General features: G+C 34.2%; 1 long non-coding RNA gene across 1 annotated transcript; it reads right to left on the reverse strand.

Annotated features, from left to right (window-relative positions):
* Positions 1-4,168: 4,168 nt before the first annotated feature.
* LOC145284982 (uncharacterized) lies at positions 4,169-11,233 on the reverse strand. The gene is made up of 4 exons (XR_013868918.1): positions 11,219-11,233; positions 10,577-10,705; positions 5,040-5,154; positions 4,169-4,267 (listed from the first exon to the last, which is right to left on the reverse strand). It is a non-coding gene; the product is annotated as an uncharacterized LOC145284982 (long non-coding RNA).
* Between the last annotated feature and the right edge of the window lie 11,242 nt (positions 11,234-22,475).

Consider the following 22,475-nt stretch of genomic DNA (forward strand, 5'->3'; position numbering starts at 1 on the left):
TTCGTAGCCTCATAGATGATGTCCGTTTTTTTTCTCTGCAACCTCTTTCTCACAGAAGAGATGTAACGAGTTAGTCTTTGCTTTATCGTTATTTTCATGGCAAGTGCTCGACTGAGCTTCAATCTGTGGTCTCCCCCTCGCCAAACTTTCACAAAAAACACTCGTCTAGCTGAAAGCATTATCAATAATCCCCCCACTCTTTATCTGTGCCTAACCCTAAACGTAGATTCCATGAATAAAGCTTCTTTCTTAGAACTGCACGCCTGTGGAACTGTCTTCCGTTTTCCTGCTTTCCAGCTGACTACAATATGGTTGTCTTCAAATCCAATGTAAACAAGTTCTTTATAAGCCGTTCCACTTAAGTTAATAAATTTACTGCATTTCCATTACTGGCAATTACTATGTTGGCCAATTGACTACTGTACACTCTTTAACTCTCATCCTCGAGTGGCCCCTGGGCCTTGATAAGTGGTGATGCCTTTGTAAAAAAAAATTGATACATCATTTTTTGTGTGTGATATTTGGGACTTAATTGGTTTAAGCGTTTCTTATGTTCAATTTTTTTACCTTTAAACATAGATTATTCTGTCACGTTTTCTAGAGTTTGTTACTAGTTTCAAAAGTTTTTTCAATTGCTTTAGTTTTTAAAGAAAACTTTTAATCCGGGTTTGAAAATTTTCTTCTTTTAGTTATGTTTTCTAACGTATTATTTTGTGGGTCTCGGCAACATCTTGCCAAAAACTGGACGAATTGCATTTTTAAATATCAGTTCGACCGCTGATATGCTCGAAACCTTGTTTGGGTTAGAAGTGAGTCAATAGACGAATATTTGCAGAAATATTTAAATTTTTCTTCGGCTTAAACTTTATCCAATTGCCGCTTATTATTATTTTAGTCACATCAAAGAGATTAAAACCTTAATTCATTGTGTTTGTCGTAATGTTAAAAAAAATCTGAACTTTTTAGACCAAATGATATAACTCTTACAAATATAATTAAAGGGTCCACCATATTCACTGGGCACTTTACTCCTACAGAAAACTGTTTTGGAACAGGATGAAATTTCGCTAGCCGTTGCTTTACTATAAGTTGAAAACCTCTACACGCTTTTAAAATTTTTCGATATCCGGGTCCAACTTAAGCCAAAAAGTTGGTCTACGTATAAAGTTTTACATACTTAAAATACGGTAATGACTAATGTGAAAGTTACAATTATATATAATTAAAAAAGCGTTGTACTACTATTTTTTAATCATAATATTTTATGACAGATATAGAAAATAGTAAGTTTTTATGAGTTTTTATATCTTTCTAGTCAGTTGCTTTTTTATTGTTCTACGAAATTCATAATTAACTGCTTCTCTATATCTTCCAAAGCTAATTGTAATTCACGGACAGTATCACATATATAGATATAATTATTCTCTTTTGATAAATCTTACTGTGTCCTCTAAAGACTTTACGGGTATATCTAGACAGACCACTAGTGTGATAAAGTTTCTTTCACGTTACTAATTCTATTCTGAAATTTTAATAAATTAAAATTATCCTCTAGCACTAAAGACTATTAGGTGTGTGGCTGGAAATATCGTTTTTAGATCCGTAATTGATAGCAACTGTCAATTATATATTATATGCAGATTTTTTAGATGAGGGTCGATAATTCGTATTATTTCGATTAATCAGACTACTGTCCTCATCTTGAGTGTTATTTTCACAACGTATCGATCGGTATTAGCGCCGACCGTCTTCAGGTGTATCTTGTTGAACTCGGAAATCTTTCAAATCTGCAAAGAAATTTCGAACGAAAACCTTTACTAATCCATATCCCGTTCTGTCAGCCATGATTGGGTAGAAAGGATGAGTCACTGAAAAATATAATTATAAAGTTTGTAGGACTGCTACTCCCGTGGATTAAACAACGGATTCAATAAACAGTCTGTTTCCACTAATACCCCAGTTGTAGAACACGTTGCCACAAGCTTGCTTCTATGCGGTCTACAATATGACCAATTTTCAAATGTGATATGAAATTGTTGGAAAATTCTATCACTATCAAAAAATCTATAAGAAGCCTTAGCATCAACGAATGCAGTTCAATGTTGTATATTTATGGCATTGATTTTGGTTGTAATAGAACGGTTGGAGATATTTATGGAAATCGCTCGAGACAAGGCATGAAGCCACTTGATATAAGGAGCTAACAATAACAGAACCTGATTATTTTAAAGACGATCTTTTTCTAAAAAAAAAAAACAATGCTGAAAGTAGAAGGAAAACAGGGAGCCGGAAGAGAGTTTCACAACCTTGCAGTTCTTGGAAAGAAGCTACTGGAATAGGAACCTGTATCACAATGAGGTATAAAGCAGTGAATTAATGGAGACAGCTAGATCAACGAGTAAAACGAGCTGGAACAAAGGAAGCAGAGAATAGCTAAGACAATTTTAAGGAACACAAGCCATAATAGTATTTGTAGAAAAGACTGAGACTAGCAACATCACGTCTGTAAGAGAGGTTGCAGTGAAGAAGAATATGTGTTACCAATAAAATTACGGATACGTGTCTGCTACTAACCAAGAACCTTCAAATGAGACACAGATTCATTATCCCAAATATGACAACAGTACTTCATACATGGTTTAATAGTAGATTTGTAGAGATAGAGAATAGCCTCAGATGTGAGAAAGTGTTTAGAGCGATAGAAAGAACCGATTTTATGCAAAGCAGAAAAAGCAATTGATTTAATATATAGACTCCAAAAAAGATTTGATGAGAAAGAAGCAGCAAAAAAATGTTTTAGTCGATTTTTCATCAAGAGTAGGACTATCCATAAGAACCTAAAGAAGGAAAGGGACACGCCTGTGATTGAAGGACAATAGTTGAATCTTAACAGAATGAAACGAATATGTTGGATACATCATAAACAACAGATCAGTCAGTGTCAAAAAGGGAAGGGTATAAAAAGAACAAACTAGATGTGGAGTGCAGCAAAAACAACTGCAATAAGATAAGAAGAACTTCATGAGATTCAAGACTGAGGACATTTACAGTGGGGAGATCCTTACTAAGAAAAACAGCAAGACTATGCAAATGCGTGGAAGAGTCTAAACATTTCACTCTGATGATGATGATGATGATGATGATGATGATGATGATGATGATGATGATGATGATGATGATGATGATGATGATGATGATGATGATCGGGTCAATTTGGAGTCTATTAAATTTAATTTGGAAAATAATAATTTTTGTCATTTCTATGACTTTAAACACACGCAGATTGTTATAAAAATATGTCGTTATTGTATTTCTGTGCATATAATTTTTAATGAAAGATTGACAAATCAGATGGCCACGTGACGGGGGTTGGTGGGTGGTGTGTAGAAGACTCGTCTTTGTTGTCGTCCTTTCTTTTCGCTGTATGTCTCTTTTTATGTGGCCTAAGATGACGATTTCTGATCGGCCGACTTTCCAATTGGGATTGTTTCGCAAGAATATGATAACTCGCTTAGACGTCAACTCCCGAGCTCTCCTAGACTTGTGACTGACATTTTTGTTTGCCGTCCTTGACCACACAAAGATTCCGCACGTGACCCTTGGTCACGTTTTCTGGCCAAATTTACTGTTTAGCCTCCTACCAGGGGTCTCTTATGACACGGTAACACTCCACATGTAGGTTATTGTTATCGACAGAAGAATCTAAATTTGTCTCAAAAGGAGGAATAATGTGAAGGTATTTGTGTAAAATAAAGAACTGAACATAAAGGAAGTTTGACCTGTGACTTCCGGTGTTACCGTACGAAATAATAACGTGCTTGTGTGGACCTGTAGGAGGCATGATAAAATAGACAAATAAAAAAGAAATAAAGGTAGAATCACTAAGACAAATAAAGTCTGGAAGAGCCCTCACTACCAGCATTCAATCCCCTGCATTCCAAACAGGCTAACTAAAAAGGTAACCCCCTTCAAGAGACTAATAGAGAAGGAAGGGGTTACTAGGCCTTCCGAAAAAAAATCTACACCTAAACGATATGATCAACTATCATATTCATCTGTTATGTTTCATTATATTTGTGAAAAATAAATTCATGTTTAACACATTTGATATTAGAAGAAAGTTTGTGAAGTAAGCTTACACATTTAGAAAGGAAAAAAGAAAGAGAAATAGTTTTCTATGAATTTTATTCAAGAATAAATTGTAATCGTTTTCTGTTGATTTTTCCTCGTAATAAATCGACGATTTTAATCGCAATTCTTTCTGTGTCTGCAAAAGAAAATAAGCAAATTTACAGAATAAAAATGAATCGATAAGAAGAATGAAGTAATTTTACCAATTCTATAATAGTGTAGTGCGTGGTAGATTTTAAGGAAATGATCTTTAGGAACATTATATGAAATTAAAAAAAGCTTTGTTGGGACGAGATCATATAAAATGATCATTACTACATTAAAAGCTAAATATGAAATTGTGTTTAGATTTAAAACGAACAGAAGATTTGCTACAACCTTGAACATAACGGTTGAACTCTATAAAACACATCTAGCGATTATTAATTTACATTAACAAAACAATTGTTGCTTCGTTCGTATTTAATGTTATTCATGGAGGTACATGAAGCAACTCAACAGGAAGTGAACCATACTGCTACATTCAAAATATTCTTTCTCCCTTTGGTTAGATTATTTTCACACTTCCGTTTTTTCAGTTCGCATTTATGTCAATCATAACCCCTTGACCAATAACATACTAAAAAAATTCTATTTCAAACTTCACCGTCTAACGGACGGAGACTTTTGCAACGATTTAATGACGTATCCAATCAGTCCGGTTTCTGGTAACGAATACACCCTTTCCTTTTTAAACCCACTTTTAAACTGGAAACATTATGCTCAACATTTTGAAGTGACATAAATTAATTGACTTACTAAGCGTTCAAAAACAGTTTTAAAAATGTTTCTATTTCTTTGTTATAGACATTTACATATTCTATGGCAAGAGTAATCTCCCTTGAAAAGTAAAATTAAGCACTACTTACAATGCACAGAGGTTGGGACAAATGTATACTGGGTTGAAATGTTCATCACAAAACACATTACAATCCTTGGGAGTTCCACGCAATTCTTTACATAAAATGGCCAACGCTTCACGAACTAAAAGAAAAGTGTTTCAAATATAATTATTACTTTTATTCAATGCATTTTTGTGTATTGAAATTGTGACATTAAAAAATGTGATTGTTTCAGAATGCTAATCTGTCATTTAAAATTGTCAGTTAATGCGAATGTGTACTAAGGCATCTAGTGGATATAAATGTGATGTCCACTCATACCACACTTATCAGTGGACATCACATTTAAATCACAACCCCAAGGTAAGGAGGCATTGCTCAAAACGACAAGGTCCTACCAAAGGGCTGACTTGGAAGCCATCAGAGAACATATCAGTGATACCCCATGGACCAAAATCTTCTCTCTCTCTCTCTCTCTCTCTCTCTCTCTCTCTCTCTCTCTCTCTCTCTCTCTCTCTCTCTCTCTCTCTCTCTCTCTTGTGCAGACATGATGTGAAAATCACTCCTTCTCGTGTCTGCGATATCATAAAAAAAGCTTAGACACCTCCAAAGCGTGTGGGCCTGATCTCATTCCTATTAGACAAATAAAGAAGTGCGCAGCTGAGCTAGCTCCCGTACTTTCCAAGCTCTACAATAAATGCTTGGCTGAATCTTGCTTCCCTAATAGCTGGAATATGGCCTTTGTGTTACCAATGTACAAGAATGCTGGTGAAAGGAGTGACACTCTCAATTATCGCTCTATCAATCTCCTCCACTATTTCGTTAAAATCTTTGAAACCTTAATTAATTAATACAGCCACCACCTCGAAAAAGCTAATCTTTTCTCTGACAAACAGTATGGCTTTAGGCAATCTCGCTCTACTGCAGATATTTTAACAGTCATCACTGAACGCATATACCATGCACTGGATAACGTGGGCGAAGCCAGCACTGTAACCCTTGATATATCCAAGGCCTTTGACAAAGTCTGGCACGAAGGGCTGCTATTGAAAATTAAATAATACGGTATGGACGTATACTAAATATAATTAGTTCCTTCTTAGACAATAGAACAATCCTGGTTGTCATTGATGGACGTACATCCAAACAACATAACATTAATGCAGGAGTGCCTCAGGGGTCGATCGTTGGATCACTATTATTCCTGATATTTATTAACGACCTCCCTGATAATATTGTGTCTGAGATGGGTATATTTGTTGATGATACAACGCTCTAGAATATGTACGAGGGAAGAACAGATGTACATAAATCCAAGACAATGGCAGAATCGTTAGAAAATGACCTCCAGACTGTAGTGGAATGGGGCCGAAAATGGATGGTAACTTTTTATGCTAGTAAGATTAAATTGCTCTTCTTTAACGTTGTTGCGTCTTTGTGCCTGTTTTACAAATATCTTAATGGAATGTGCGTTGATCAACTCGTTGCATTTGTGCCCCCTCGACGTACATATGCCCGACAAGCCCGCTTAGCAACAAAACCACACCTTTTCCTTGTCTACAAATGCCAGAAAGCTTTCTACTCTAATAGTTTTTTCCTTCAAACGGCTAGACTTTGGAATTCCCTTCCTGCTGCCTGCTTCCATGACTGTACTGATATACAGAAGTTTAAATTTAACGTAAACCAACATCTTGTTTATCTTTCTTAGGCATGGTACTAAATAGTAGACCATTATGTCCAATTGGTAATATGCCTTGTTAGGCGTGAACAGAATTAAAAAAAAAAAGATGTTGAAGATCAGTTCCTTTCATTGCGGACAAATTTTGCCAACATGAATTTATATTTCTATATGATCATGCTTTAACCAGCAAGGCGAAATCTGAAAGAAATGGTCCCAGAAGAAGAGAACACTGGTTCTTGATTGGCCAGCCATAGACCAGATCAAAAAATTAAAAAAAAAAAACGTTGGATCATTAACAGAAAAGTAAGAATGTCCATCAATTTTTCATGAATAAAAACAAATCATTATTGAACGATCAGCTTTTGTGACGCAAGAGGATTTTCATTCATTAATTAGTTCGTTACTATATCTAATAAAAGAAATAGTAAGTAAAAAATGTACTACAATTATATATGATGGTTTCAATCAGTGGTTGAAATTATATTCATAAATAAATACTTTGTTTTGATAGCTAGATTTAATAATTATAAAATATCGAGGGAAACTTGTATTCAGTGAAGTACAGAAAAATATATATAATAAAATAAAGTTTAAAGAAATTTAACTTCGAAAAAATGATGAAAATTATAAAAATGGACTAAATTAAAATAATAATACCAAATTGTTACATATCCTTCAAGAACCTACATTTAATTCCTTACTATAAAATCCAAAATATTGTTTTCTCCCGTCGATCTCGACGTATGATGTCTAGCCACAACTAAGTTGCTTGGAAATCCACACAGATGTTTTGTTTATAGTGGTGAAGGCTTTGTGTAGAACCAACCACACTTTTAGGTATTATTGCTAACTTTTGTCAGTGCAGATGACTGCCACAGGACAGAGCATACAGTAGACCACAGGTTTTTGCATCAGAGTTTTCCTTCTCGTAGATGCATGTCTTAACGTCACAATCACGCTGACACACCGGTTCTCGCCAGATCACCTAAGTTAAGTAACGATGAACCTGACTAGTACCATATAGGTGACCATTTGTATGTAGAAATTTCCAAGTTAGTATCTAGGGACGCATTTAATTTAGAGGGGGGGGGAGAATATACACCCACGAATCAAGACGGGAAGCAACGGGAAACTGCCGTTTTTATTTGTTTTCCCAAGACTAACATGGCTCCACAATTTGGAGAGCCGTGGTCGCTGATGCTGTTAAAACAGTAGAATCATTGCATATATTCATTTTTTTTTACATGGAGTTCACCACTTATCAAGGCCCAATGGCCACTCGGGGATAAGGGTTATGGTGTGTACAGTACTCAATGGGATAGTGTAGCAATAGTATTGGAGAAATGATAAGGTGTCATTACTTAGGGGAGCGGTTCATCAGGAATTTGTTTGTGTTGGACATGCGTACTGACCGGTAGTATCGGGCACATTCATTTTAAAATTGCATCATATTTCAACCATATATGATGCTTCATAAAATGTGAATATATGGAGAGGATGCATTAACTATATATATATATATATATATATATATATATATATATATATATATATATATATATATATATATATATATAGGTACGGGCAAAAATGGACGAAAAAAGATAGGGGGACGTACTTTTGAAAGTTTATCATAATTTTTTGAAGGCTTCTGACTACTTTTTGATCAAATTTAAATTGGCGATATGCCTTATTAGGAGTGACGAGGAGTAAAGTCAATTTCCAAAAGGAAAAAAATATTTGTACACGTGAAAAAAAAAGAAGTTATAAAAAATGTATTCACGGCGAACTAATCAATTCAGCTAAATTTTGAAGTTAAATAAATTCATTGTAAAAATCCTTTAAAATATAAATATTAGTTTTCTGGGTCTATTGCAAAGATAATTAGTGAAGTAAAATCCAAAGACATTGAATTAAATACAAAAAATAGTTTAATTAGCCCAAAAAGCGAGCGATTTTGCGAAGAGCAAAATCGTTACAAACGGAATATACGGAAGCCCAAAATTTCAGCCAGTTGAACGACTTTGAAAATGACGTCATGTAATTAAAAGGGAGGAAGGGGTGCGAGTTTTCTTTTTTTCACGTGCACCCGCACATTCCTATCCTGGACGTTTGTATCATTTTTACCATTTTTTAACTTAATTATTTTTCTATGTTCTTGTTTTTAAATTAATTTTTTTTAAATTATTGTTCAAGATTATATAGAAATTATGTTATGCCGAAAGTTTCACATTCATGCAAGCAAGGAAAATATCAAAGTCTTGCATATAAAAATTATGCGAAACCTGTAATTTAAAAAAAAGCGTAGAACTATTTTTTGCTATTATAATTTTTTGTGTGAAAATATTAGATAAAAAGTGCTTAATTCAATGATAATATCAGTAGTTCGAGAAATTAATTTTTCTTCGAGTTATATCGAATCCATTAATACGGACTTTAGGGGCATTTTTCGTAATGTTCCTGTAAAAATTATTTTTTACGATGCTTCATTTCCATAAAAAATGCAAAAATAAATTCATTAACTTTTTTTTTTACTACAGAACACATTAAGGTAATTTTTTAAGCAAAATAATACATTTCTACGAAGATTTAAATAAAAATAATGATTTAAATATATTCCGAGATCATTAGTTGATAAATACTGAAAATTTCATTAAAATTGGTTAATTTCCTAATTTTTGGGGATTTTTTAAGTAAATGGAGGGGCTAAAATGTTTATACATTTTGAGCATCGGCATTCATTTTGCACGTACTCCCCCCCCCACACACACATATATACCTACATACCTACATACATACAGATATATATATATATATATATATATATATATATATATATATATATATATATATATATATATATATATATATATATATATATATATATTGGGCGTGTGTATTTATAAGCGTTTCTTTTTGTAATGTAATTTGAATGTATTTCACCCCCTGTTTATATTGACCATATATTATTATTATTATTATTATTATTATTATTATTATTATTATTATTATTATTATTATTTCTTCTCAAACACGTCATCGTTAGAGATTGCTCATTGACAGCTGGAGTCAGGGTGACAATAAATCTCTCCAGATTTCCATTACTCTTCACCTCCATCTCTGTCGGTAACTTTTGCAAATAAATTTGCATCATCGCAACAGCTGCTTACCATTATCTTCTGACAAGCAATGACCATTTGTCTTCGATGACATTTGGGTGGTAATAAGCCCTCGTAGTCTCTTCGCACTCATTCTGTAGAGGCCTGGTAAGTGTTCTTTCTTTCCTCTGTTTTTCCATCTTATTCGACTATTTGGTATGGTGTCAATCGATGCCAACACTACAATTTTGGCGAGAGGGGGGGGGGTGAAGTATATTTCAATTTTTTTAGTTTTAGTTTTCTTGGTTCTATGTATCCAAAATAATCTGTGAAATATTTTAATCAATGTCTACTGATTTTATTTATAAATTTGAAAGACAAAGTATAAAATATATGAAATATTTTCAACCTTTTATGGTGTTATACAAAACTTTTTATATTCCACGAGCTTTAGACTGACTTAAAGTTATCCTTTTGAGAGATGGTTTAACATTTTTATGAAGTCTAATCAAACACAGAAGCCGAAAATGTAGAGTTGTGAATAAAATTTGATTTTAAGGAGATTTTGTCAGTTATTCAGGTCTAATTAGTTAATACACACGTCTGGAAGTATTGTTTTTATTATATTCATTTGAGGATTCCGAAATCTACATTGCAAATAATTTTCTTATACCTGAAAAATCAGAAAAATCCACAAGATACGTATTCTTAAAAAAGTAAAACTGAAAATATTGAGCAGATGAATAAATTAGAAATTCAAGTGTAAATGATGAAATGTTACTTACGTGAAACAGGAACAGTGGCAGGGTGTGTGTCTGGTGAGGAATAAAGTGCAAAATCTGGTTCTGCTTTGTCGATATTGGCAGCCATTGCCATCGAGAGAAGAGCCGTGAAAACGAAAAGAGATTTCATTGCTGCAAAACCGCAATAAGACATTATCTCTCTCTCTCTCTCTCTATATATATATATATATATATATATATATATATATATATATATATATATATAGAGAGAGAGAGAGAGAGAGAGAGAGAGAAAGACAAAGAGAGAACAAAGAAACAGAAAGTATCACAAATAAAACTAAAGACAAAAGTAAGGTTAGCAAATCTTATACAATAATAATTTACATCTGTTAACTCATTAAACGATTATGGCCATCACTTGACAAGAATTCAGAAATACCTTGATTACCCCAGCAATGCTAGTGTTAATATTATAGTCGCATACGGCTTGCATAGCATTGCAAAGATTATACTCAGTTGAGTTAATATTTTGCCATGTTTCTAAATCTCTCGAAAGCAATAATAAAAAGTTGTCAGAAATTACAAGTTGCATTTTGTCAATTTAAAGAATTTTATCGAAAAAAGTTAACTTATAATTATGAGAGTTTCAATAAATATTATTTATAAAACAATAATCATATTTACTTGTTAATATTCTGCTTTAAATCACAGGAATTGAAATCAATTATTAACATTCTCCATTTTATAGTGAAATTATGCAGAACGATTGGTAAAATATTTTAACCAATGAGATCATCGATTTCAATCTTTAATCTAAAATGATCATTTTCTTCCGCATACAGATTAACAGATGGTTTTCTTCCAGAAACAAAATATTTCCTGGTATGAAAACCTCATTCTTTATCTGTTTTAAGAATTTGCGTTCATATCATTTCAATTATGATTGTTTTATACCCCCTCTCTTTCTCTCTCTCCCTCCCCCTCTCTCTCTCTCTCTCTCTCTCTCTCTCTTTATCTCTCTTTATTCTTTCTTTTCTTATTTTCTTTCTATTTTTTTCATAATTTTCTTCTATTTTTACTTCTTTTTCTTTCTTATGAACAAACAAAACACTGTTGCTCGCATTGTTTTATCTTGTGGTCATCGTTATTTTTTTATTATTTTTTTTTTCAGTAAAAAAACATTTCCTTGTATTCTTTCTTCTTTAAAGCGATATAAAGATAAAAATTAAAGATTCAGTTCGACGATCTGATTGGTTGTAACGTTCAGCCAATCAGTTTCTTAAAGTTTGTTCACGTCGATCTAATTGGCTAAAATTTGACTAATGATGTTGCACTAGATATTATATAATAGAGAGAAAATTGCATTGACATCACTTTGAAATATTATCACATAAATATATTTCAAAATTCACTGTTTGATCAAATATATCAATTGTTTTATTGCAGAAATGAAGTCGCTTTTCGTCTTCGTGGCTTTTCTCTCAATGGCAATGGCTGCCAATCTTGATTCAACAAACAAACATTATGCTGATTATACTTCACCTGACACGCATCCTGCCACCATACCTGTTAACCGTAAGCATATTTTTTTAATGTATAATTTATTAGTTATTTTAATTTTTATCTTTTTTATATATAGTTTATTAATCTAAAAGTTATTAAACAGAAAGAAGTATACTTTTTATGTACTTTATTGGTCTATAACTTGTTTAAAAGAAATCCATGCAAAAATAACTCATCACGTTATAACATCCCACACATTCGGTATCGGGTAGGGTATTAGTGCGGAGTGTGCTGACGTTTGTACTTTGACTTAATGCAAAAACTTATTTGACACTGTAACATTCATAAACACATATGCACACACACATATGTGTGTGTGTCTGTGTGTCTGTGTGTCTGTCTGTCTGTCTGAGCAAGTGTAATTATCAAACTCTTCTGTCAATTTTTGGTCTACACACTTTAAACTTAACATGAAGCAGATTCGGACTTATGGAACAAACTTGATTTGGTTTTTAACCGGTAAAAATAAATGCAAATAGGGTTAAAATTTAAAATTACTGGAACTTAGCAAGCGTAAGTCGACTTAAAGTCTTCTTGTAAGCATACGCTTATAGACATATATACCTTGTACAGTGTTATCTTCTTAGTTTTACTTAACTAATATATATATATACATATATATATATATATATATATATATATATATATATATATATATATATATATATATATATATATTAATAAAAGCATTGATCTTCAGTTTCTTGTAAGAAATTGGAAACATCAGAATGAAATTGTATGCACTTTTCCTTGTAGGATTACGTTTTGGTGAGAGTAAGTTTAGTCGGATTTTATGTAATAATTATTAAAGGCGCGAAGAATCTTTCAGAGAAACATGCTCCAGTAGTAACTATTAGTTGTTAGTAATAAAGTTTTTATAGGAAATGTTTATTAGTGTTTCTATAATATCGGTAGTGATACGGTGAAAATCAGAATCACTTTATTAATATAGTAGGTAGAATATTAAATAGTTAATGCATAAGAATACTAAATGTTTTATTCAATAGAATTTTTTGTCTTTACCTGTGACCTACATTAGTAACAGGAAAGATGCGTGTGAGGAGGCAGACAATCAGCAAAATAAAATACTGGCGATTTAAGTAATGGAGACAGACTTTGATGTCATATATTTAAAAAGATCCACCCTGACCTAAATTCAATGAACTGCTCCTAATTGATAAATGTAAATTAAGTATAAATTCCACCCATCTCTACCTTATTCAAATTGTCTGAAATATTGCTTTCTGGCCTTCTCATATACCCTACCCCACTCGAACTCTCGTCCCTTTTCATTTATATCCCTACTCTCTCTCTCTTTCTCTCTCTCTCTCTTTTCTTTCCTCTTCTCTCCCTAACTAGCTACACGAACCCTCCGCCCTCTCGCTTCTAAAACTTTCCTCTCTCACACTCCCTTTAATATCTATACATTATCTCCACCAACAAATTTTTGTAGAATTTTTTGCTTTTACCTGTGATCTTCATTAATAAAGAGAAAGACGTGTGTGAGGAGGCAGACAGTCAGCAAAATAAAATACTGCCGATTTAAGAGAGTAAAATGTACATGTGACCTGTATGGACTGCATGATTCACACTTTATTATGTAAATATCGAAAAACATTTTTGTGTATACATTTTACGTGAATTTCTAAAGATTCTAATATACTTAGGACTTTTCATTTATTAAATTTGCGTGATTGTTTTGCAGTTCCTCAAGCCTTAGCCATTCTGTGCAATGTCCATCCGTTTGACTGTAGCGGTTATTGTTATCAACACTTTAATCCAACAACTATTTGCTCTGGTCTATGCAATATGTAAGTATTAACCTATTTATAAATCTATGAAAAATGACAAGGTTCAAAAGAGAGTCGCCAACCTGATAGGCCCTGACCTGGCATCTAAGCTTTAGCCTCTGTCCCATCGACGAAACGTTGCATCCCTCTGCCTGTTCTACAAGTATTTTAATGGTGAATGCTCTAACGAACCGCAAGCACTTGTGCCACCACGACGTGAACACCCTCGACAGACCCGATAGGCTGCAAAATCCCACTCCCACACTGTAGAGATCCCTAGATGTAAAAGATCTTTCTACTCCAGTAGTTTCTTCCCCAGAACCGCTAGACTTTGGAATTCCATTCCAGGTCCCTGCTTCCCCAACTGTACTGACGTGCAGAAGTTCAAGTGCAACGTGAACAGACATCTTGCTGCCCAAATCCCTACATAGTGCCCCAGTAGTTGTTGCCCCTGATAGTAGCCCTCTACACCAAAGTGGCAATGTGCCTTGTTTGGGGTGAAAATGTAATTTAAAAAAAATCATCATAAGATTACTCTAATAATTGTGACAAAATTATGAAAGATAATCAACATAAAGTCAATCTAATAATTTCACAAAAGAACGTGTTTGCTTTGATATGATAAAGTATAAATACGATGCTAACGCTTAAATACTTTTTTTTTTACATGGGGGTCACCACTTATCAAGGACCGAAATCCACTCAGGGATAAGGGTTATTGCGTGTACAGTAATCAATGAGATAGTATTGTAGTAATCATTAGTATTGGGTGTTAAGATAGAGTGTCTTACTTAAGGGGGGTGTTTGTCAGGAGTTTGTTTATGTTGGACTTGAAGACGTCCAAGTTGTAGTCAGGTGGGAAACAGGCAAGCGGCAGAGAGTTCCACTGGCGTGAAATTCTAAGAAAGAAGCTTTGCTCATGGAATCTACGTTTGGAATACTTTTTTAAAAGACAATGAAAATCCCACGAAATGTTTCTGTTGAAGTAAACATATAGTTACACAATCTTTAAATTTTTCTGAAATCGTATACGTCGAGTGAGAAGGAGAAATAACATGCGTTTTCAAATATTAGAAAACCTGAATTCAAATACGTTTTCATTTTTAAATTCAAGATTTCTGATATTCCATCAACGGCCACCCATAGAGGAACCGAACAATCGAACATCGCTTTAATAAACTATGCTAGTAGCAGCGTACGAATATAGTTGAATATTCGTTTGTTTGTCGCACCGTTTTCATCTGACATCTGGATTCTTACGTATTAACTAGTATCGCTATCTTGACTTCTGCGTTACTGTTTTATCGCATCGCTTCAGATGAATATGAACAACGTTATATATTCTTTAATTTTTACTAAGGAGTCACCACCTTATCAAGGCCCGGAGGCCACTCGAGGATAAGGGTTAATGGGTATACATTAGTCAATGGGATTATAGCGTAGTAATCATAAGTAGTGGAAATTTTGTAAATTGGATTACTTAAGGAGACAGTTCATCAAGAACTTAAGTAAACACTTCATCAAATCTCCACACTAACGTAATGTACTTGCAATAACCCTTATCCCTGAGTGGCTTCCGGGCCTTGATAAGTGGTGATCACTGTGTAAAAAAAAAAAACTCAATTATTAAATCATTTCTTTCTGATAGATTCATAAGAGTAGTAGTTGAGGGGCAAAAATCAGAAGCTCACAATATTAATGCCGGTGTCCCTCAGGGATCCATCCTGGGCCCAACTCTTTTCCTGATCTACATTAATGATCTTCCAAATCATATCCTTACATCATTTGTAGACATTTATGCTGACGACACTACCATTTATGGTACCACATCTAAGACAGTAAACGAGCAAGTTCTCTCCAATTCTCTCTCCTCTGATCTTGAGCACGTAGTACAATGGGGAAAGGAGTGGCTGGTTACTTTTAATGCATCTAAAACCAAGCTTCTCTCTTTACATCATCAACATTCTAATCCACATTTGTCATCAATTGAAATGAATGGCTCTCGTCTTCAGGAGGCCTCAAGTTTTGACAAGCTTCTGGGCTTGACCATTACTCCTGATCTTAAATGGAACACGTATATCAAATCTGTTGCCAAGGCCGCTGGAAAAATGGTGGGATCTTTCTATCGATCCAGTAGATATCTCACTGCTGATGCTATTCTCTATCTATATAAGAGCCAGGTACGTCCAAGGATGGAATACTGTTGCCACATCTGGGCAGGAGCTGCTAGAAAGAACTTGTCCTGCCTTGATAGAGTTCAAAATAGACTTCGTAGCCTCGTAGGAGATGTCCTTTTCTCCTCCTTGCAACCTCTATCTCACAGAAGAGATGTTGCGAGTTTGTCTCTGATGTATCGTTATTTTCATGGAAAGTGTTCAACTGAGCTTCAATCTATGGTCCCCCCTTGCCAAACTTTCACAAGAAACACTCGTCTAGCTGTAAACACTATCAATAATTTCCCCCACTCTTTATCTGTGCCTAAACCTAAACGTAGATTCCATGAACAAAGCTTCTTTCTTAGAACTGCACGCCTGTGGAATTGTCTTCCGTTTTCCTGCTTTCCGGCTGACTACAATATGGTTTTGTTCAAGTCTAAAGTAAATAAGTTCTTGATGAGCCGTTCCATATAAGTTATTAAATTTACCAAATTTTCATTACTAATGATTACTATATTGACCAACTTCTACTGTACACTCTTTAACCCTTATCCTTGAGTGGCCTCTGGGCCTTGATAATGTGGTGATGCCTTTGTAAAAAAAAAAAAAAAAAAAAAAAAAAACGTTGGACTTGAAGGCAATCAAATTGTAATCAGCTGGAAAGCAGGCAAACGGAAGAGTGTTCCACAGGCATGCAGTTCTAAGAAAGAAGCTTTGTTCATGGAATCTGCATTTAGGTTTAGGTACAGATAAAGAGTGTGGGAAATTATTGATAGTGGTTTTGGCTAGACGGGTGTTTTTCGTGAAAGCTTGGCGGGGGAGGAACCATAGATTGAGGCTCAGACGAGCACTTACCATGAAAATAACGATAAAGCAGAGAGAGGCTCGCAACGTCTCTTCTATGGGAAACAGGTTGTAGGGAAGATAAAAAAGCATCCCCCACCAAGCTACGAAATCTATTTTGGACTCTGTCAAGGTAGGATAAGCTGCTTCTAGTAGCTAATCAATTCATTTAATTCTTAAAAAAAAAAAAAAAAAGACTATCATCTACGATCAGGTCGATTTTTTGCATCATATATTCCAACCAAATTTCAATAATTATTTGCTATCAGGTTGGCAAGAAAGTTCTTGCAGTTTTTAACTTTTAAATTCAGATGAACATATCCCGGATCAAACAAAAAATTTTTGATCTAAATAAGCACCATAAGGATCAAAACACTTTATGCCAATAACGTAAAAATCTTGCGTTCTGGTGGCGATGATGTCGCTGAAGGCGTTTCTGATATTGCTTAGGATTTTAAAGCATTTCTCGCATAGAAAGTTGTCAGGATGCTTGAAAGAGTGGTAGTCGGTAGATGAGAGGTTTGGAGAGTATGGCAGATAAAGCAGAGTTTCGTAGCCCAATTCGTTCAACTTCTGCAGGATTGGTTTAGCAGCGTGCGATCGGGAATCATCTTGGAGGAGTATTGGTCCTTTTCTATTGACTAATGCTGGGTGTTATTGTCGAAGTTTCTGGTGCATTTCATTCATTTGCTGACAGTACTTCTCCATCGCCTGCATTAAAAAAAAAAACTGTAATGCATGAGACCAGTCGCAGACCACCAAACAGTCAGCATGACCTTCTTTTGGTGCAACTCTGGCTTCTGAAGCTGTCGTGAAGCTTCGTCGGTGTATAAACACTGAGCTGAGTGTCGCTGGTTATCATAAAGAACCCACATTTCATCGCCAGTCACAATCCGGTCGAGAAACGGGTTAGGGTTAGAGTTAGGGTTGCGTAAAGGAAAGATAAAATTTCATAACGGCATTTCTTTTGGTTGTTGTTCAATTCTTGAGGCACCCATTAATTAACTTTTTTTTGTGTGTGTCTCTTTTCAATCTTTCTCAAGTGATTAGAAATCGTCGTATACATTACGTCTAATTCAGAAGCAAGTTCTCGAACAGTTGTGTGTAGATTGGCATCGAATAAGACTCTTAATTGATCGTTGTAAACATCCGATGGCCGACCACTACGCTCATCATCTTCAAAGGTTTCGTCGCCACCACGAAATTTCTTAAATCAGCTTCGTTTATATCGCGAGCTGTTTCAGCAACTTTTCAGCTTAGCTTGAATTGAAATAAAAAAATAATGTACGAATTTGCTTTTTTATGTTATATTCAACGTTATGAAATGAAGACATCATTGCTTTAAAACGATTGTAATTTAAACGATTTGATAAAGCGAAAAACACTTTTATAAATGACATGTAAAGTAAAGTTATTATAACGAAAACTTATTTAAAAATACATCATTTGAAATCAAAATTTAAAATTCATAAGAACTTTCTTGTCAAGCTAATATAATGTTATAACATTTTTTTTTTCAACTCGGAAATTGTAAAACTATTCTATTCCATTAAAAATTTAAAAGAAACAGAATAAAACCGATATAAAACCGATATAAAACCGAATAAAACCGATATCAAAATTTAGTTATTATAAACAATACTGAGTGACACTTTCATGTGAAGAAATTATTGTGAAAATGTATTTTAAAATGATGTATTTAAAAATATATAACAGATAAACGGAAAGATTTTTTTTATATTTAATCCATAAAACAATAAATTTTGGTTCGATTTTTACTAATGAGCTCGATATGAAAAAACAAATCAAATCGTTTTCTTAGAGGATGATTAATAAATTGATTGTGAGTTAAGTTACTATTTAACGGATAGCAAAGGATTGAAGGCTGCTTTATGCGGGTTCATGCCTTTCCTGATATTAGACAACATGTGTTTAAATCCACTTTTTAAAATGTAAGATTTATCGATCAAATGAGGTCGATATTAAAACACATAAATAAAAGGAGGAAACACGTGATCTTGATTAATCGACTAGTTTTTCCTATCTCTCAGACAACCTTCATTATCAAGAGTTTCGTTATGGAAATCGCTCCAAATAAGGCGTAAAGCCACAATGAAGGAACTAAAAAGAACGAAAGATGATTATCGCAAAGGCATGAGATGCTTGTTGGCCTTAATCTTTAAAATCAAGGTTAAAAGTAGGAAGGAACCGTCAGCAGGAGTTCCATAAGCTTGAGGTTCTTGGAAAGAAGCTACCGGAATAGGAAGCCCTATTACCATCCATCCAGCGCGGCCATGGCCGAGATTGAATTTACTACACAAGTTTGTAGTGTCATTAAAATCTTGTCGGTAGCTGAATACTTGATGCTTCGCCAAGACTATCAAGGGTATTTTTTATCGTGACATCTTCACTAAACGTGGTGCCTACGACGGCTTAAGAGAGTCCCATCTACCCTCGAGAGAAGGATAGACTGCGCCAGTTTCTCAACCTGGTATTTTACATCGCCTCGCCTTCCCAAATGGTCAACCATCTGGTATTGGCCAGACTCAACGTTTCTTAACTTCGGTAATCTGGCGAGAACCGGTGTGTCAACGTGATTGTGAAGCGCTATTACAATGAGGTATAAAAACATCGAATTGATGGAGACCGACAACTCTAATGAGTTTTTTAGCTTTTTACAAAATAAAAATAGAGTTACACATTTATCCAAGTTGCATCAACATTCTTACATAAGATGCAGCATCACAATCTTCGCAGATTGAATTTGAACTTAATTCTCTGGAACAAATCGAGATGATGAATTTGAAATTGTTCCTCAGTACAATCGGATATAATATTATATTAATCACACTTTAAAGTTAGAAGAAACTCTAATATACAAAGCGAGTCGGTAAACAAAAGAACGTATCATTATTAGAATCTATATATAAAAGTGAGAATGTTTGTGTGAAGAAAATTCTCAACCTACATACTCAACGAAGTTTTGATTGGTTGTTTGGTTTTGTTTTGCGGCATATCAACCGTTTTCATGTTATTTAATGCCGAATCCAGTGATTTAGAAGAAAAATATTTAATAGAATATATTTGTTTTTTTGTTTGTTTTTTTTTGTTTTTTTGTTTTTCGTTTTTGCTTTTTTCAAGTCGGTTTCTATTTAACCCATAGTTGGGACCCTAACAGGTATTACCACTCCGGGTCAGAATGGACCTGGGAGCTATAGCAATTAAGGGGTGGCTCTACACTTCCCAAAGCCCGCAAGCTTGGGCCTCACCATCGGATATAGTTTAAGGTCATATCCAGGACCACAAAGTTTTGAGCTAAAGATTTGATATTGGTATAGAGTATTCAGGCATTTGAAAAAATTTTAATCGGTTTTCATCCGAAAAAATGGCGGCTAAAGGGTTAAAATTGAAAAATTTGTACGTGAGGGTTATCGAATTTTTATCTTTTTTTTCAACTGTTTAACGAATGCGCATGTGTGAAGCGTTCACGTAAAAGATTCCTTATGTTAAGAATAAATAGATTTGAACACACTTTTAAAGGACGTGTCAGGCTGGCCTAATGGTTATCGTATTTGACTCACTGGTTTTAGTTTTTTATTTCGATCTCAGCTCGAGTACTTTTTTTACTTAGAAGAGGTGAAATCTTTAGAAAAAAAACATAATACTTGCATGCACATGTCTCAGTTTCTGTACGAATTAAAATATAATATGTGTGCGTATTTTACGACCGGGAAACGTCGGGTGGCATGCTAGTATTACATAAAACGAAAGAGACTGTAGAGATTTCGTTTTCTTTCCGTCTTTATCAATTTAACTGATATTCAAAATGGTATTTAATTGTGATTTCAATAAATGATTATGTTTCAATGTTTTTTTGTTTTTTGTTTTGTTAGATTTTTGGGGGGGGTCATCTTATAATCATAAGATTCAGCATCACGGTTTTCACAGATTTAAGATTCTTATCTTACCGTTTTGGAACAAATGGATATAATCTATTTTGGAAAAGTTGGTCAGCCCAAATTAAGTCTGATATTTTTTATAATTTAACTCTTATCAAACATGAAGAAAAAACATAATCTTCCAAACTGAGTCAATGTAAAAAGAAACATAAATAATTTTATATTTGATTAAATAAAATAAAAGAAATTGTTCTAGTTTGTGACTTATATTAACTCAAATCATATTCAAAATGGCTGAATGTTTATGTTTAAACGTTGAGTTTTTCATGTTATAACGTTTTTCTTTCTTTCTTTTGCAGATACAGAGAACATTGTGCATAAAATTTCGCACCAAATCCAAGAAGATGAGCGAAAGTTCTTGTAATTAAATTCGAAATAAAAATTTCCATAAATTTTATTAACGCACTTGTTATTTATTTATTTATTTACATTGTATATAAATTTAGTAAATTTGTAGCTTGGTCTTTGGCTTTGGTAGATGGCATCTTTGGACGACGCTAGCATTTTTGTGCTTTGCCAAGAACTACATGAACATTTAAAAGTGGTTATAAATGTTATGTTACAGCGAAGAAATGAAATGAAAGACATATATGGTTGTGCATGCATATTAAAAATAAAGCAAACATTAAGAGAATAGAAGGGTCACCAGATAGTAAGTGCTGGAAAATCTCATCAGTATGCCCTGTATTTAAGAATTCAGGTGATCGCTCATCCCCCTTTCAGTACAGGCCAATAAGTCTCCTGTGCGTCATGAGTAAGTTGCTGGAGTCTGTGTTAAATACAGAAGTAATCAACCATCTCAACAAAAATAACCTTCTTAGTGACACTCAATATAGTTTCCGTTCTGCTAGATCTACAGCAGATGTGCTTACAGTTATATCTCATAGGATTAGCAAATCTCTCGACGGAGGCAACCTTTCAGGGCAATTGCTCTTGATATATCTAAGGCCTTTGATAGGGTATGGCATAAAGGTTTAATTCACAAGATCTCTAGCTATGGTATATCTGGAAATGTCTTCTCGATTATTAAATCATTTCTTTCTGATAGGTTCATAAGAGTAGTAGTTGAGGGGCAAAAATCAGAAGCTCACAGTATTAATGCTGGAGTCACTCAAGGGTCCATCCTGGGCCCAGCTCTTTTACTGATCTACATTAATGATCTTCCAAATCACATCCTTACATCATTTGTAGACATTTATGCTGATGACACTACCATTTATGGTAGCACATCTAAAACAGTAAACGACCAACTTTTCTCCAATTCTCTCTCCTCTGATCTTGAGCACGTGGTACAATGGGAAAAGAGGTGGCTGGTTATTTTTAATGCATCTAAAAACCAAGCTTCTCTCTTTACACCATCAACATTCTGATCTACATCTGGCATCAATTAAAATGAATGGCTCTCGTCTTCAGAAGGCCTCAAGTTTTGACAAGCTTCTGGGCTTGACCTTTACTCCTGATCTTAAATGGAACACGTACATCAAATCTGTTGCCAAGGCCGCTGGAAAAATGGTGGGATCTTTCTATTGATCCAGTAGATATCTCACTGCTTATGCAATTCTCTATCTATATAAGAGCCAGGTACGTCCAAGGATAGAATACTCTTGCCACATCTGGGCAGGAGCTGCTA

This window comes from Euprymna scolopes, chromosome 9, assembly GCF_053919585.1.
Source record: "Euprymna scolopes isolate OS-2025 chromosome 9, ASM5391958v1, whole genome shotgun sequence".
Taxonomy (NCBI): Eukaryota; Metazoa; Mollusca; class Cephalopoda; order Sepiida; family Sepiolidae; genus Euprymna; species Euprymna scolopes.